An 8,528-nucleotide genomic window follows, 5' to 3' on the forward strand; every position below is an offset into this window, starting at 1 on the left:
TCAACATGAAGCTGATTTGGTTTCCTCTCCCATCCTTCCAGTCTCCTTGCATCCTTATTCCTCGCACCCTCAAAGAATCTCCATGATATCAAACTTCGTTGTCATCTGTGTGTGACAGTGTTGTAACTCCAGTGCTAGAGTGTTACACCTAGAGTTGTGGTTATACAGAATGTATAACACCTCCTATCACGCATACAAATACACACTTACACATATATGCCATTCGGGCCAGGTTTACCACCTGTCCTGGCTATAGCTGCCTTTTCCCAGCCAAGGAAGCTCATGTCTGGGCATCCTGGGCAGCAGCCCAGCCTTTCACATCCAGGTCCAGGGCCAAGAGATGGGGGCCAACAGCTGGCGGTGTGCAGAAGGAGCCTGGAGGCTTCCACAGCAGATGAATCACCACGGATTAATATTTAACTCCAGACTCTTGCTTCCCTCTAGCATCTCTCCTTCCTCCCCCTTCTCCCCATACCACCTTCCTTCTCCCTCTATGCATCAGTCCATCCCACAGTCCTGCAGGTAAGTTGGCATACGCTCAACAGACGCCTTCTATAAATATGTGATGGGATACTCTTTTTCTAAGATAAAAGTATTTTTGTTGCAAAATTTTCCCAGCACTAGCAACTTATTTCACAAAGATAAAGATGATGATAATTTTTTGTGATCTTATAAGACTTATAGTAGCTTATGTGCAGCAATGGTATAAAAACAAATTTTAAATGGAAAAACAAAAGGGAACAACATGATATAATATAAATAAATAAATCAAGTTTAAAAGTAGAGAACAGTTCATAAGAACTGTGAAAATCGTGCAGCACTTTTCAGTTCTGACCTGCATGAGGTTTGTGTTTTATTGGTGACTTTTTTTGTTCAGAGCAAACTGAAAAGTTTGTGTTTCAGTATTTTTATGGGGTTTTCTTTGGCTTTTTTTTTTTTACCTGAATGAAAATGTTTAAAGGTCTCCTGAGGTGAGCACAAGGCCAGATTTCTCACCTGTTTGCAGGCAGCAGTTTTATTTGCACTACCACACCATCACCAGCCTGGGGATCGTTGAATGCTTTGATATTAAGCAGGCACAGTTTTTCAGCAGGTATTAAAGGCAGGTCGTGGCTGAAAGGGAATGCTTCTGTGCTGGTGTTGTAAGCCCGGTAGCCTTAGCTACAGCCAGAGCCAGGACTGTAATAGCATTCTCAGATGGGATCCGTTATGATGACTGCATGCCTGCCTCGCTCCTTCAGTTCTGATTTTATGATTAAATCACCAGACTGCTTTTCTTCCAGTTTTTTCTTTTTCTTTTACTTCAGACTCACTCTCTTTCCTCCTGTCTTACTCTTTCCATCATCCCCTTCTTTTCCATCTCTCCATCTTCCTTTACCATCTTGTCTACCTTCTTGTTTCTATTTATTTCTGTCTTTATATCTTTTCCTCTTCTCCCTTTCTCTACCTTCTTCTCTATGTGCATATATATATTTGTAAAGATATATCGGTCCCCTGCGGTTCCCCCTCATTCACATGCATGTACTGTGAGCCTCAGCCATTGGAGTGTACATAAAACCCTGCTCTTTATGGCCAGACATAAAAGAGAAAGGAGGGAAAGAGAAAAGAGAGAGATTTTCTTCTGTTCCTTAAAGACGGGACGCTCTGATCTCACTTGTAACGGATTAACCTTTGAAGCACCCCCTTTTCATTTGGCTTTTTGTTTCTCTTTCGCTCTTGTAACTTCCGACACAAAGGCAATTTTGTCCTGACTAAAAAGGGCAATCTACTGTTATCTAGGGCATGTTGCGACGGTGAATGAAAAATTATTTTTTTCCATCTCTTTCTGTCGCACTCTTTGCCTCTCTCTTGTCCCTTTATGACTGGGTTCAAGGGGAGCACAGTGGTGCTTTGCTGAATAAGTAACCAACCAACGGGCCAGTGGAATTGTGGGAATTCATGGGAATCGCTATAGGGACGGGGGTTCTTGTAGCACGACTTCCTGTCTGTCTAATTCAGGAACACTCAGGGGTGCTTGAGCTTCCTCCGTGCTTTCCCTGACTAGGCTGCAGCGGAAAATTTTTGTCTTTGTATAGGATGGGGTTGAATACACCCACAGGGGCCAGTAAACTTCGGAGTCTTCATTGTCTTTTATGGTGACCAGGGTCCAAATATGAATATGCATATTCATAAGCAAGGGTTCAGTTTTCATGGTCCCCCTAAAACTCCTCCCTACCACTCTTTATTCATCTTTTCAGAATGGCTGTCTGTCTCATTTTCAATTCCAAATGAGGCCTTCGGCATATGAAAGGTCACTGTGTTACACCGTTAAAGATTTTACACTTGTAGAAAAAGGGGGAAAAAAAATCAACGTATAATTACATAGTTTGCCTATGTGATTGTGTGATTAGTATTGGATGATTATTTCTGGAGACTGAAAATGTGTGGGCTGATGCCAAGAGGTGAGTCTCAGTGGGCTTTGCGAAGACAAAAGTACTTAACTGCTCTTTTCTTTTACAAGGTCAGTATATTATTATTTCCTCTGAACTTGCTTCTGTAGTTAAATTGTGAGAGACCAAATCCCACGCTGTCTGGCACAGGGAGCCCTCACTTTCTTGTCAGCATTCATATTCAGTGCAATCACGAACACCCTAATAGATCTTGATGTTGCTCACTGAATGTGGAATTGAACGGTGAGGATCGGTGCAAGCCTACGCTGTTCAGTGAAAATCAGAGGCAGTATTATTTATGGTAGTGAGCATATTCTCTGTCAAGTGATGAGACGTTGCTAAGTTGACCCTGCTTGCTTGAAGGGGTACAGTTACATGTGAAGACAAGATGTGTCAAGCTTACACAGTGCAGGCAAGCAAGGAGCTACTGGATGATACAGGGCATGTAGGAGGCTGCTGCTTGATATCATTTAAACACTGGAAGCCACTTCCATGAATGCTTCCTTAAACATTTCATTTTAATAATAATACTAATACTAATAATAATGGATTGCATTTATATAGCGCTTTTTGAGACCCTCAAAGTGCTTTACAATTCCACTATTCCACTCTCACACACAGGTGGAGGCAGCTACAGTTGTAGCCACAGCTGCCCTGGGGCAGACTGGCAGAAGCGAGGCTGCCATATCGCGCCATCGGCCCCTCTGGCCATCACCAGTAGGTGGCAGGTGAAGTGTGTTGCCCAAGGACACAACGACCGAGGCTGTCCGAGCCGGGGCTCGAACCGGCAACCTCCCGATTACAAGACGAACTGCCAACTCTTGAGCCACGATCGCCCATTTTAAGGTGCTCCTACTCCTTTGTCTATGCACGGCAATTTTCTGGTGTGCCATAAATACATGGTTTGATCTGCTTATAGTTGCAGAATGCATTCATAGATGTGGCGCTGTTCCTAACCTTTTGCAGTTTTTAAAAACGTTTTGTTATTAATCAAACACAATATTTAAGCAATATTGGCATTTTTTTTTAAAGTTCCTGTCACATATATAGTTATGAATGAATATTTCAGTGGCAAAAGAAATTCAGATTACCAGTTTTTGATCTATAGAAACGTATTTATGGAATTGCAGCCCAGAAGAACCACCGTAGCTCTGAGTACTGAAAGCTGAAAGGTCATGTACCGCTCGGGTATTTTTGGAGCAGTCTTTTTCAAACTGAAGTTTCTTGTGATAGTTACTTGTTCTGATACTGCACATATTTATTTACTTTTTTCCACTTGACACCAAAATGGAGTGGAAAATCTTTGAAAGCAGCATTGTGACTGCCATGTTGTACCATAGCCGTTGGTGTTGAAATACAGGTTGCTCTTCTCTGCTTGTTTTTGATAGTTTGGTATTTCCCTTTAATGGGACCCAGGCCACAGCTTGCTACCTTTTCACTCCAGGACTTTTGTGGTATGCCTCATGTAGTCACTAAAGGCAGTTTCACACCTATAGTTTGTTTTATATGATCGGAATGAGTTGATGAGTTGTAATCTCTTAGCTTTTTGCCATGGTTTGGTTTCTTTTCACACAGGATAAAATTAAAGCAATGTCCATGAGGCCCAAAATGTGTTACAACAATATGCATGAGAACATTCAGTCAGCTTATTGGCCAGATTTGTCTGGGGTGGGAACAACAAAAGTAACAGGAAGAAGGTGCTGTGTTCTAGACTAGTGGAAAACGTGGAAAATTTAGCATTGGGATTTATCAGCACTTTTGGGAAACTGGGGCTCTGCATGTCCATGATTCTCTGCTACATGCTAGAAAGTATACCTGACTACAGGAATGTGCTCAGCTCTGGTCTGGAGTTTGTTTGCAACCTGTATTTTTTTCCCCTACTACTGCAGTTTTGGAAGTCAGAGAGGTCTTACCCACTTTGCTGTGTCTGATCCCAGTAAAGTGACAACAACCTGCCTTTGTGGGCGGGGTCTAACATCATAGTGCGAGACTGGAAATCTGGACATGATCATTACAAAGGCTGAGAGTCAAGGCCATTATCTCCACTCCCCCTCTGGTGAGTTATGGGTCGTCTGTCACGGGGGCCCAGTGTCCGAGACCTGTCACTGTGAAAGATGAAGGGGTCCTTGCACTCTCCAATGAGCCGTCCGTGGAGATGCCCGCGACAAACGACCCATGAGCAGAGACACACCTTTCATCAGTGAGAGCGATGAGAGCAATGGGATAACTCTGGTGTGTGTGTGTTGTGCAGTGTGTGCATTAGAATTGACCCTTTAAATACCCTTCCCCCTTTTCCTACAATCCATTTTTCTTTTTTTCCTTAACACAGAAAAGCCTTGGGAATGCTCAGTGCTGTTTCTTACTCCCTGCTGACAAAAATGTAATCAGGCAACCTCTGTCTAGTTTAACAGTGTAGTATCATTGATTCATAGAGCCCGGGTACTCATTAAATCGTTTCTATACTCTAGGAACAAAAGAACAAGAATGATGTAGATAATTAAGTGTAATTTCATGGGACTTGCTTGACTCTGTGGGCGAAGAATGCTCATTATAAATGCGTGGACAAAATAAGCAACACGTTTGATGTTAGACTATCTCAAGGAAGCACACCTATATCGGATGATTCCACACATCACATTTGCCCTTGGTCACAGGAATCAGGCAAAAAGAGGCAAGTTTATTTATATAGCATCGTCAAAACACCACATTGATTCAAAGTGCTCTACATGATAAAATTAAAACAGATGTGATCAAAAATGTATGAATTAAGAGTAGATAAAAAAATGGTAATAAAACGAGCTGTTTTAGTAGTAGAAGTGGAGTTAAAGAATGTAAAGGTGCTGACGGACGTGGGTTACTGACCTGGTAGCCTGGCTGCCCCTGGGTGGGTCCGGGATGGGCGTGAGGTTCTGGGGGCGCTCCGTCTCTGGGCTGGGGCCCTGGCCGGGCCTCGGGGCCTTGGGTCCTGGTTTGTGTGTTGCCGGGGTTGTGGGCGGGTGGGTGCATGGGGGCCCATCCCTGGCGCGGGGTGCCACCGGTGCGTCGAGCCACCTGGGGGGCTCTTCAACTGGTGGGGGAGATTGTCACACCTTGCAGGAGCTTTCCTCTCCTCAGGAACTCTCTGCACGAGGGGGAGATACAGGAGAGGTGGAGGAAGATCTCAGCCTGGGTGTTTATTGTCTTATGTAGTCTGGAAGATGAGTGGATGGTGGGGTGGGTGCAGTTTTCTCTGTGGTGGGGTTGGGTGGACTGTCCCGGGCTCTGTGGGGCCGGGGGGCGCTGCTGCGCTGGGCCTGGCGTCGTTGCCCACCTCTCAATTTTAAATACACGTAGACATTGAGGGCTAGCAGGAGGGACCATGCGCTTACCTGCTGCTCTCTGGCAGGTAGCTCCAAGCCCTCCTGGGTTTTAATTGCACCTTAGAACACACATGCATCAACACTACAATGAGCGGGTGGAGGGAGGTTTGGAGTCTTCTCTCACCCCCATTCTCTGCAGCCTGTTGGAGTGGGGGGTGATAGGTTTGTAGCTTGAACCCATCCGCTGGAACGTTGAAGGCAATATAATTACACTGCAAAGCAAGACACAAGTAGGCAAGCTTCTTCATGTTTCTCGTGCACGGGAGAGAACCGGACAGGCACCGTTCCTTCGCTTGACCCCAGTTGCTCTCTTCTCTGATACTGTTTGTCCACATTGCTGCTGCTTTGCTGGGACTCTTTGCTCAGGACTTGCTGCTGTCTCTTTATCATGTTATTGCTTTGGAGCTGCATTCCTTGTCTTCAGGGAGGGGTGAGAGCTTGCTTGCTTGTGAGGTTGAGAGACACATGGCGCTGTAAATAAGTCAGCCAGAAACTTGGCCTGCATGTTTCCAATGATGTTAAACTATAACTTTCTTCCGACTGCTGCATGTGGAAAATTGATTCAGGTCTGCTTTTCACCTGAAAGTGACAAACTAAGACATTTCATTATTATCATCACTGCTTAATCAACACACATCTCTCTCTCTGTGTGTGTTTTTGTGAACAGTCTTTTCTTAAAAGCAGAAAATGAAATTGTAGTTGTTTTTGGCTGATCAACACAAAACCTTTTTCCTATGATTTTTCTTTTTCACTCTTTTTTTTCCCTTTTTTTTCGTTACAATAGCTGGTGACCTGCAGAATCACCGCTCTCACTCACAATCAAAGGCAATTACTTTTACACAGCGCACAAAAACACTGTGACGTCAGACACATTCACACTCACTTTGTCATCTGCAAAAATAAATCACATGGCTGATGATATGTGCCATGGTGATCCGTAAATATGATCACCAGTTTATTTAACTATTTTTCAACCCAACAAACAAATAAACAAAAACATGATGCTGATGTTATGAACACTCTACACACAAGTCAAGATGCAGGAAAACTGCTCATGGAAACGCTGCACACTCCAGTTATCACAGTTATCCTAGCTCTGTTTCCCTCTCTTTGAGTAGTTCTCAGACAGCTCTTGATCTGATAATGTGTAGCTTGCTCATCAGCTCAGAAGAAAAAGAAAAAAACGCAACGCAACATCACACAGTAGTTGCATGCTCTTCCCACAGCGGCAAAGTCTTACACTTTCATATTCAATACAGCTTCTCCATCACGTACTTTTAGATGTTTCATATAGGGTTCAGCATATTAGTTGTTTTCACAGGTGTGCTGTATATCTCAACAATGGCTCATAATAAGACGACAGTCTTTCACACAGGTCAAGTGCCTCTATGCACTTCATTAGCTTAAATATTTATCTATAACACTTCACCTCATATGTCATTGTACTGAATTTGAGCAACCACAAGCTTAATGTAGATTACTTTTAACAACTATCCACCTAAATTAAATCTATGGTCTGGCACACAGGCTGTTGTCGATCAGGGCAAGCTAAAGAATAAACATTGTGTCAGCAAGGGGTGGGGGGAAAGCCATTCACCAGAGCATATCTTAAGTGCTGTGGACTGGCCTTCTCCACACGCTCTTCAAGGCTGGTGTGTTTTCTGAAAACTTCTAACATTTGAATCTCTTCCATTTATAAGCCTGCGATTAACCGCACGGCTCAGGTCCGCGTGACCGCGCTCGCGTGAACCCGCGCAGCTAAGGAGCCATCGCTCTCTCTCTTTTTTACATAAATACTTTGTGCTGCCAGGAGCAAAGTCCAGCACAAACGTCTGTCTCCCTCCGACCCACTCTTGGTTGCTTAGAAACCCATGATAACAACAGCAGTCGGTGTCACAGACCACATGTTCTGCTCCGCACACACTCACACAACAACAACAACAACGACGACGACGACAATGACAACAACACAAAATAGGCCTACTGTCCAGCACAATCTGGACCCCGCGGAACCTCTCAACGCCTCACAAAGTGGCGGAGAACTCACCTCTCGCTGCACAAAGTAGCGAGGAACCTCTTACCCCACAAAGCGGTAAGGAACCTCTTACCCCACAAAGCGGTAAGGAACCTCTTGCTGCACACAGTAGCAAGGAACCCGGGTTTCGCTCCACAAAGCAGCGAACTTCTCAACGCCTCACAAAGTGGCGGAGACTGCACAACGACACGGTTATAGAGTCGGCCTCTGTAAACTTACTTGGTGTTGCTTAGCGTGTAATATCAGCATCGAATCCCGCCGATCGCCATTCATCGAGGAGAAAAGACAGACAGCGAATCCACAGGAACTTCCTGGCTGACGTCAGTCTTTCAGCGTGTCCCTCCTCCCCTCGGTGAATGCGATTCCAGGGCTCCGGCTCTCGAAGGACCAATTAATGATAGGTTTGTAGCTTGAACCCATCCGCTGGGTATATTGAAGGCAATATAATTACACTGCAAAGCAAGACACAAGTAGGCAAGCTTCTTCATGTTTCTCGTGCACGGGAGAGAACCGGACAGGCACCGTTCCTTCGCTTGACCCCAGTTGCTCTCGTCCGTTCTCCCGTACCACTGTTCTTTTATTGAGGTTACATGAATATGCATAAGTTCATTAACATATGACGTCTACATACACACAAAGAGTACCTTGCCTGTGTGTGTGTGTGTGTGTGTGTGTGTGTGTGTGTGTGTGTGTGTGTGTGTGTGT

At 44.6% G+C, this 8,528-nt stretch overlaps 1 long non-coding RNA gene across 1 annotated transcript in view; it reads right to left on the reverse strand.

Annotated features, from left to right (window-relative positions):
- LOC146655331 (uncharacterized) overlaps positions 1-8,243 on the reverse strand; it is a 30,861-nt gene extending 22,618 nt beyond the window's left edge. Inside the window, exon 1 of the long non-coding RNA XR_014914339.1 lies at positions 5,292-8,243. This is a non-coding gene — a long non-coding RNA (uncharacterized LOC146655331). The remainder of the gene's footprint in view (positions 1-5,291) is intronic.
- Positions 8,244-8,528: the final 285 nt, after the last annotated feature.

This window comes from Rhamphochromis longiceps, linkage group LG13, assembly GCF_057381845.1.
Source record: "Rhamphochromis longiceps isolate RC_006_pf linkage group LG13, R_longiceps_female_GT1.1, whole genome shotgun sequence".
Classification (NCBI taxonomy): domain Eukaryota; kingdom Metazoa; phylum Chordata; class Actinopteri; order Cichliformes; family Cichlidae; genus Rhamphochromis; species Rhamphochromis longiceps.